Source organism: Macrobrachium nipponense, chromosome 19 (genome assembly GCF_015104395.2).
Source record: "Macrobrachium nipponense isolate FS-2020 chromosome 19, ASM1510439v2, whole genome shotgun sequence".
NCBI classification, from domain to species: Eukaryota; Metazoa; Arthropoda; class Malacostraca; order Decapoda; family Palaemonidae; genus Macrobrachium; species Macrobrachium nipponense.
The window spans coordinates 69,789,279-69,799,867 of NC_061088.1; the positions used below are offsets into that span (position 1 = coordinate 69,789,279).

The window sequence follows — 10,589 nt, forward strand, 5'->3', positions numbered from 1 at the left end:
ACATGCTTCCTTTTTATTAAGAGCTTCCGCTATTGCAGGGCACTGAGTTTTAGCCGGTCTTTTTTTTTTTTTTTTTTTTTTTTTTTACGTCGGGTTGAATCACATGGTTCCAGTTCATCCTGTACGATTCTAGCTTTATAAGTCTCTCTCTCTCTCTCTCTCTCTCTCTCTCTCTCTCTCTCTCTCTCTCTCTCTCTCTCTGTTACTGTCCGACATTTACATTCGGCTTACTTTTTATTCTCCATATCTAGGTATCTTCCATTTTTTTAATGCATTAATTTTTATTCTATTGACTAATAGTCTTAAATGAGATTTACCCTTCTGCAATAACTATGTATCTATCAGAATGTTAATAGGCTTCACGAATATTCATCTTTCATATCTAAAAGCTTTCACTACTAACAGAAGGCAATGTGTATCATTTTTTTCATGTGTAATAACGATAGTTTGACAAGTAATTAACTCAACGTTTAATATATACTGTCGTAAGCCCATGGCTGGCTCTCCGGCCTCTGGCGCCTATATCAATATGTACTATGACGACCCTTCAGGATGGTACTTAATGTCTACAGGGTCGGGACTTGCTGTCTCGACCCTCGCTTATTTTACGAGCAGTTTTGACGGAAGGAGTTAGCTAGTGAGAGCTTTGTGTTGAATTGTGATCGCATCTCAGTATAATAGTTACAAAACAAAAACATAAGTTGGTAAAAAATGTAAACATGGATTTCCGGTTACAAGTAATACATAACAGAAGGAAACAAGAAGACGGGGATGCAAAATTACCAGAAACTCTGGCGAAAAAAGATTTTTTTTTTTTATAGTAAATAAACACATCAGTTTTGTTATTTGCAAGTGTTCGAGTAACAGCCCTGAACAATCTGAAAACAATATGAGAAGCAACAGTGGATTGGTAAAATTCTCACCAATAACGAATCTTTAACGTTCTCCCAATAGCTTTATAATATTAGATACCTGACTAGAAATAAAAATGACTAGAACCCTGAAATGTCAATAACACTTTAGTTTTCATGAAATGAGACAACGTTTATTCATTTCGAGGATCATAGGTATCAATACAATTTAGCTGGCATTTGGTTCAAGATCGCTCAGTACTGATCCCGAAAGCTTTGGCTTTCTTACAAGTCCAAAACATGAAATATCAGAAACACTTTAGTTCAGATCCAGATTGAGAAAATCTGACCTTATGCCCAGATATCTGAACTGAACATTAATAACTCGGTAGCTTTTCTTGAGGTTGAATTGAAATTCGAACATCAATAATGCTATAGCTCTAGATAGGTCGAGATATTTAAATAGCAACACGGCTATAGCTCTTATTCAGGTGGAGAAAACTGAACATTAATGATACCTAGATTGTCTATACATACCGAAAAACCTGAATGTGAAAAATACCTTTGCTTAAAAGGCTCTATAATACTCGCAAGTTCTAGTCATTATTCAGCTCAAAATCGGCGTATGTACCAATAATAATAATAATAATAATAATAATAATAATAATAATAATAATAATAAATAATAAATAATAATAATTAAACAATAATAATAATACTTTATTTCGGAATAATAATCATAATAATAATAATAATAATAATAATAATATAAGAATAATACTTCATTTCGGATATGAATTCATATACAATAATAAAAAAAAAAAGTAATTGTGCCAAGAGGCTACATATTGATTACACACAAATTTACAGAGAAAAAAATTCAATTATCACAACCAGTGGGAATGTGTCTCTTACTAATAAACATAAAAAAATTCAAAGAAGGTCGTACAACCATATCTAAAAAAACATGTACAAACAAATCAAAAGCAACCATATTATTCTCCTTCTAAGTAGTAAACATAACGCACACATTCATTTCAGATATAGAACATAATAAAAGAAGCAGTTTTACTATGTAAATAATAAAGACGCATCACTGTTTTTTTAGCAATCGTATTAAAACATTATTTGATTTCTCCGCTCTCTGTTTTAAACTAAATACTGCATGGCGCCGGATGACATCAAGACAAGGCAAACCCAGTGTCACAAAAACTTGGGAAGCGCTATTACTTCGGGCGACCCCCATCAGCCCCCTTATTATATCATTATAACGCACTCTTAGTCTTCCTAAAGTTTCTTGTGTGCAGTTATACCATAGTGAAGAACAACAGATCGTCGTACAAACGATTTTGGATCATTGAACTGTAGTTTCATCATCACAGAAATTAAATTTTCTTATAAGCATATTCCCCCTTACACAGAGCTTTCGACGCTGTTGTTCAATATCTTCATTACTTTTATTGCTACTTGTAACTATGTGGCACAGATACGAGAATAAATGTATTTAATTGTATGTCTCTTTCTATCTATCTTGTATGAGTCTTGCTATCTATTGTGTGTGTGTGTGTGTGTGTGTGTGTGTAGGATAGGCATACATCTCAAGAACGCTTGGACAGAATTTGATGAAGGATGGCAAGTGTATGAAGCGACTCTGGATATGTTTAGCTATTACGAGAAACCGACTTGTTGCAATGGAAACCATCTACTGTAAAACAACACAACCAGGTCATGAGCTTTATCAACATAAGTTGATTCAGTCACTGATGAGGGGACCTAGAGGAGGCATGCTATTTATCGAATGGTCACACGATAAGATCTTTACGAACGCATTTTTCCTAACCATTTCCTGAGAATCGCAATCCCTGTTGGGGGGTTGCGCAGTCAGTGTACCTCACGCGGTGCACTATAGTCATTACTTAAGGGTAGTTGCATCGTTCCATGGGCCCATAGTTGCAACTCCTTACATTCCTATTTACTATACCTCCGTTCCTATTCTCTTTCTCCATGTTATTTAGCACCCTCTCTTGACAGTTGTTTCAACATCACTTTCAGCGCTGAATGACCTCATACCTATTGCTTGACCTTGGCCTAAATCGCACGTACACACACACACACACACACACACACACATATATATATATATATATATATATATATGTTTGCTTTTGTTCATATATATATATATATATATATATACAAAAGCAAACATTATATATATATATATATATATATATATATATATAGTATATCTGTGTGTGTGTGTGTGTGTGTGTGTGTGTACACTATCATCTAGTACACTCTATCATCTTAAAATTCAATTTGTTACTTTTCTAAATCGTACACACGTTGAAACCACTCATGCAAGTGAGAATTATAAACACGGCAAAGTCCTGCATCTGCGGGCTGTGCCATAATCAGTCTTGATTGTTTTGCATGACTAAGGCCATGTTATGTCTAATGGCCGCTGTTAAGAGGTAATGACTTCAGAAACGGTTGTTAGGGGGGACATTAGAAGAATTGCGTGTGTGATTGGACAAAAGAGATGCGTGAGTGTTGAGCGATGCTGGAAGCGAATAACGAATGATCTATTGACTTTCCCAATGCTTTTCTTGGGATTATGAAAGCAATCTTAGGAAACAAAATAAAAAGCTATTCAATTGCAATGCAAGCATCCACAGAATGGAATGCCCATGCATTAAAAAGACGAATGAACAAAAAAATTATTTTTAATAAGTACATAAAGAAATAACAAGCAAAGAAACATGCTCACAAATAAAACAGTCAAAAGGTTCACAAAACTAGGGCAACGGAGAACGACTCATTTCTATGTAGATTTAAGTCTCTTTTAAACGTCCGGGCAACAAGGGCATGCAGCAAATATTATCCCCATCAAAAACAATATTGTGATTTTTAATTCCCCAACTTCAGCTGCATTGGAGCGAAACAGCACCAGCGGATCAGATGAATTAGCAATGGAGATGAAAGCAAAAGGCAAAGAGATAGAGAGAGAGAGGAAATTCAGTTCAGTACAAGACCCAAGACTCACCCAGCCGAGTAACATATTAAAGACATTGTACTGTTCTCCATTAAATTTACGTGTACAAACACACCTCTTGTACAGAACAAAAGTATATCTTAGTTTTACCCGACCAAAGAGCTGATTAACAGCTCTCCTAGGGCTGCCCGAAGGATTAGATACTTTTACGTGGCTAGGCACCAATTGGTTACCTAGCAACGGAGCCTGCAGCTTATTTTGGGATCCGAACCACATCGAGAAATGAATTTCTATAACCAGAAATAAATTCCTCCGATTCCTCGTTGGCAGAGCGGGAAATCGAACCCGGACCCTGAGATCTGTACAGAACACACGATGGATCAAATTCACGAAGGAAAATTTCTCTCGGAGCATGAATATCAGCCAAGCCATTTATAAACTTGATTTTGACCCATTAATTGCAAAATAAATATGCAAGAGGTTTAAATTGTGGGGAAGATAACTGAGAGAAGAGACTAAGGGAAATGATCTCCAGCTTGGTAATCGGATTTGTAAAAAGTTGACCTGTCGCAAATGACGGTAGGAGTCCGTCTTAAAAAAACACCTGTGCAGGTACAAATACTTGGTTTGCAGTCATCTGTATGTTCGTATGTATTGTCTTAGCATATGTACTATGTTGTGATAGTATCACTGACTATCAGTCCTGTGAAGACGGCTTAGCAATAAAAGCCAACACAAGTCAGGATTTGTAATGATTTTTCATTTCTTCCAGGCAGTGTTTCATATATGAAAATCACGTATGAAATTATTTCAGTATCAAACATTGTATAGTACACACACACACACACACACACACACACACACATATATACATATATATACTTATATATACTTATATTATATAAACACTTCTTATAAAAAAAGTAGCAGCCAAGGGCCAAGGCGGAGGCGAAACCACGTGGTAACACGACTCTAAATGCCCAGACTAAAAGGCAATCTACTTTTCTTAATGGCCATATAAATTACACAGACAGAGGTGGCGGGAAGGAGGAGGAGGAGGAGGAAGAAGAAGAGAGATGGGAGAGGGGGGTGGGGTTAGGGGGGAAGGAAGCCGCTTGCAGATGGCATGTGTGTGTGCTTTTGGACCCCCTAGGGCGGTTCGAACCGGGGCTACGCCCGTCGCGGCGGAACATCAAAATTAATTAGGGTTTCTCCCGACTATTCCGAAGGTTTTGGCATACTTCGCTGCTTCCACATTCCTTTGGTCTCCCTGCTTTTAGATAACGGCGTGTTTAGGGGACACTTGACCGTGGGACGACGCTATTTCTCGACCATTATGCCTGACGAAATTATTATTCGTTTATAAATTGTTTTTTTCTTTTCTTGGGAGACAGGAGGTGACTGCAACATTCACCCTCTTACTGCTGAATTAATTAATATACTTTAGATTTACTTTTCTTAGTTATATACTTACTGATATGTTTAAGTGTCTGAATATGTAGTAATGTATTTATCCAGCACGTTGTGGCAAATATACACAACTACTTGAAAATAAATCAACAAGTATCGAGAATGAAGTCTACAATAACAAGGAAAATAACATTCACGCAGAGTTCTTCAGTCCAAAACGCATGAGGGATTTTTAAAGAAATATTATTCCACGTTATTACAGCATTAAATGAGAAGGTACTAGTACGTTTATTAACGACAAAGATAGCTGTTATAGCCTAATTACGCACTGAATTCTCAAGGCAGACAGATTTAAGTGACTCACGTACAGTGGAATTTTTTTTATGTCAAGATCTTGACATTTGTAGAAATTAGGCCGGATCCAATCTATGTTTTGTAATAGGAGGAGGAAAAACCCAACATTCTAATATATTCTGGAAATAATGAAATAACTATGGCAAACGAAAGATGTTAAATAACTACAACAAATGACAGTAATCTAATAACTTTTAACAACGATACTATAACTTAAAAGTCTATTCTTGATGGGTCTGCAATCGGAAGAATAATGCGTTGCAATGTCAAACATAATACTTGGCTTGAATAATTTCTCTCTCGTTCTCTCCTGTCTCCTCTACATAATCACACACATATAATATATATATATATATATATATATATAGTATATAATATATATGATATATATACATATATACTATATATATATATGTCTATATGTAAATGTCTTCTTTAATATATATATATATATATATATATATATATATATATACTATACATATAATAGTATATATATATATTATATATATATATATATATATATATATATATATATGTATATAAATATATGAATATTTTCTTATGACTCTAAAACAATTGTATGATACTCCTCTGATTGCACAGCTTAAGTGACTTTCTTTCGATGGCCTGTCAAGCTTTGAAATTCTCTTACAGCTTATGTTTTCCCATACTTCCTTCCTTGAATAGGCAGTTCATTCACTTCCTTAGTAGTTGAGGTAACTCCTTTCTTCTTCTCCTATTTATATTCTTGTTTTATGAAACCTAAGCAAGTTGAAGGTTAGGTGTTCCTTTACACTTGAAAAAACAGTTTAACAAAATGAAAGAATATGAAGAATTTGTTCATTTTTCCCAGTGACTATTGTTTAACATGGATGACATATCATGGAAAATTATATAAAAGAAACATGATAAGGTGAAGAATCAAAATAACAAAACCTAGACTAAAAAAAAAAAAACTCTAGCTGACCTATTAGAACTCTCCCTCCCTCCTCCGTTCTTTTCCCATCCCCAAAAACAAAAGCAACAAAACAAGCGACAAAAGGAAAGGCAGGGCAATAGTCAAAACGAAACTAAAAGATATAAAGCAAGACCTGAGAATTAAAACCGGCGGAGAATTCGAGGAAAAGAGAATAAGAATGGAAGGCAGTTTCTACATGACCTCACCCGAAGCTCTTCCATTTCTGCTATAGATCTTGAGGGAGGAATCTCTGTAGGTTTACGCCACAGTAAATTCAGAGACCTTGACTCTGCAGATGAAATATCTGCCTCTGCGCGGCTTCGCCCTTGCTTGGCTCTCGGGGATTTCTTATGCAAAGAATTTCTATATTTCTTCGTACGCTCTTTCTATGGTACTACGAAAGTGCGCGAACAAATGGCTCCTACGCAAAATGGATGTGTTTGTTTTCATTATGACTGTGAGATCATTGACTTAATCTATTCGCAAACAAACACACTCATACACATCTATCTATCTATCTATCTATCTATCTATATATATATATATATATATATATATATGCTCTAGCTGACCAACCCGCCGCTGCCAGGGAAAACTCTGAAAGACAACTGGTAAACTCTCTCTCTCTCTCTCTCTCTCTCTCTCTCTCTCTCTCTTGTTCCTCTTAAGATAGTTGCTTTAGTTATATTGCCCAGCATTTTTGACATTTTATATTTAACCACTTCTCACCCCCATTCCTATTGGGGTGAAGGGCATCAGGAATGTCTCTGTTCATACCAGCAGCCTCAAAAACTATGAATTAGACACTAAAATCTGTCCTTCTCGTTTTTTTAGGTCGTTTCCTTTCCACACCTTTTCACAAAACCCCTCCCCATCGGGACTGAACGTGGACATGAAGACCATAGCAACCTCAAAAGCTATGGATTAAACACTAATATCTGTCATTTTGGTTACTTTTGGATCTCACCTCCTTCCCATCACACCTCCCAATCAGGTCTGAACTTGGTCTTAAAGGGCATCAGGAGTGTCCCTATTCTTCTCAGCGACCTCAGAAACTATGAATTAGACACTAATATTTGTTGGTTTTGGTTATTTGTTCGTCACCCCCTTCCCACCCCAAATTTGGGCAGAACTTGTACTTGAAGATCATCGGGAGTGTCACTATTCATCTCAGCAACATCGAAAACTATGAGTTAGACACTAATATCTGTTGTTTTTTGGTTATTTTCATTCTTACCCCTTTCCCACCTCCCCTTCCCACAACACCCCCTTTGGTGCCACTGATGTCTTACCCACGCAGTATTCTTTCCCCGATGCTAAGTTATATGTATACCAAGTTTGGTTGAAATTGCTCAATGTGTGTCAAAGTGTATGTGGCACAAACGCATATATGCACATACATATGTACATCCATATATATATAAAATCAAACATACACACACACACACACACACACACACACACATATATATATATATATATATATATATATATATATATATATATATATATATATATTATTCTATATAGTCATCATTAATATTTCTAAACACGGGCTCATTGTTGTTAAGGGCTGCAGCTGTTTATGTAGATTTAAGCATAAACGATAAACAACTGCAGCCCTTAATAACAATGAGCCCGTGTTCAGAAATATTAATGATGTCTATTATTTAAAAAAAATCTTCGAACTGCAACAGTTTAGCGGTAATTCCATTTCCACATTCATGTAGCTATCTCCTTCATGTCATTTTCCCTTAATATTTTACTTCAAAGCTGTCATAACAAGGCATTCATATAATAAGAGAACATTTCCCTTATTAAGTAGAAACTTCACTCGGAGCTCCTTCTTGCACGCATGCGCACCACTGCCCTCAAACCAAGATCATTATTCATATCTCCCATCATCCCTTATTATCCTGAAAACACCACGTGGAAGGCATATTATGGAGGGTATGTCTGTCAGTGACGAACTGGGCATGATGCCGTACGGCTAAGACGATTGGTACGAGAGGGTATATCTGATAGGTCGTCGGTTGGTGTTCCAGTTGCGCTGTTAAGGAGGACACCATGCAAATGAAGGTAAGGGGAAGTTGGGGCAGGGGAGGAGGAAGGGAGAGGGTGGGGGCAGGGTGGGGGGGGGGGGTTGGGGGGGGGGGGTTAGTTGCAGATTCTTGGTAGAGCGTTACCCTAAAAATCTCTATTATAACTACAGACTGGATTTGTCCAGGTTTGGGAAAATAAAGTTTTTTCCCCATTCTTTTTTTCAAGACTCCTAAGGTACGATACATCATTTCACACGCTAATATTTGCCGGGTAGAAACAACCGGTTGTCATAACCGGGTTGAAACAACCAGTTGTCATAACCCATGAACGACAGATAACTGGGCCGAACTCCGATAGGAGGTTGACGTTATGGACGGTTAGGTAACAAAGGTACCTGGTATTTACCTGGTTGCTCGAGATACCAATTCATTACTGAGTCTTTTTTTTTTTGTCTCTCTCTCGCTTTCAAAAGTGGTGATTCGGGGATGGCTCGGACAGCATCCGTTTCTGACAGAGACACAAGCCAGAAGCTTCAGAACTGAAGTGCATATATATGATTATGGGTGGTTCCTTTCTCTCTCTCTCTCTCTCTCTCTCTCTCTCTCTCTCTCTCCTCTCTCTCTCTCTCTAGCAAGTTGCTCATACATCTCAGCATTTCTGATAATTCAACAATCCCTTCTCAACAACAGCAGTAGCTAAATGTAAACAAAAACACGCACGCACACAAACACACACATATTATATATATATATATATATATATATATATATATATATATATATATATATATATATATATATAGTTCCCTTAACAATGGTGGTTCAAAGCCAGGAGAAGGCTCATTTGCAGCTTGACGAACCCCTATATGCTCCCTGCACTACTCATCGCTATCTTACGCTCGCCTGTGGTTTTTGAATGTAAATGCCTTTCCTTTCCAATACCTCTTCAACGACATTTATCCAGTATTTCCTAGTTCTTATTCTTCTCCTTCCTCCTGATGCTCCTGAATTATATACCCAATTTTGCACCTACTTACATCCATTCTTCCCACGTAACCAAACCACCTCCAACCTCCAAACAAAATTATCCGCCCTTTTACCTATACTTTTCAATGCTTTTTCACTACTTCTGCGTATTTCAACAATCCTCTCCCTTTCAATTCTTCTCCTTCAACAAATGCTACGTAAACAGGTCATCTCAACAGTTTTAACATTTCAAGCGAAGATGCAATGCATTATTACCCTAAAACTAATCTTCTTGCATTTTAACACATCTGTCTATCAGTATATTAATTGATTTTTTTTTCTATTTTAAGAAGTGGGATCTCTGCTTTCTGTATTTCCCTGTACCTCCTCTTATTTCTTCCTAATGAACACCATATGCTTTGGAAGCTTGAATTTCAAGTCAACGGCTCCTGCGAGCTTGCTCCATGTGAAGAGGGCTCATCTCCTGAATAATAATAATAATAATAATAATAATAATAATAATAATAATAATAATAATAATAATAATAATAATAATAATAATAATAACTCATGTTCAACATCAACATTTTACTTACATAAAAAAAGAGTCAGCTCAATAATCCCTTCATAATTCCTCACCTTGGCTCCTACAGACAATCCTAATCTCGTCTCTAACTTTAGCACAAATCCTGCTGCCTTCCTTTGCCTATTCTACGACTTAACTCTCCTTTCATCTGACTATCATTTGTTATGGTTTCCCCCCATTATGAGCAGTAACACCTCCGGTCAGGAATCACACTCACGAACTCCCAAATGGAACATAATTTTCTGACTTCGTGGTCAACCCGTAACAAATGCCGCAACATGATCGCTCCCATTACAGATGATTCAAAAGAGTGGCTATAGTAGATTCACGTCAACCGTGCATTTGATGTCTAGGCCAGTTCCTTACGACGCTCCTTATTGGCTGTTGATAAGCCAATAACAGGGCTGGAAACTCTCAGTCTCTC

At 36.7% G+C, this 10,589-nt stretch overlaps 1 protein-coding gene across 1 annotated transcript in view; it reads left to right on the forward strand.

Moving 5' to 3' along the window:
* The window catches only part of LOC135211994 (uncharacterized), a 57,123-nt gene that overhangs the window by 42,008 nt on the left and 4,526 nt on the right, over positions 1-10,589 (forward strand). The gene's annotated exons all lie outside the window — the stretch shown is intronic.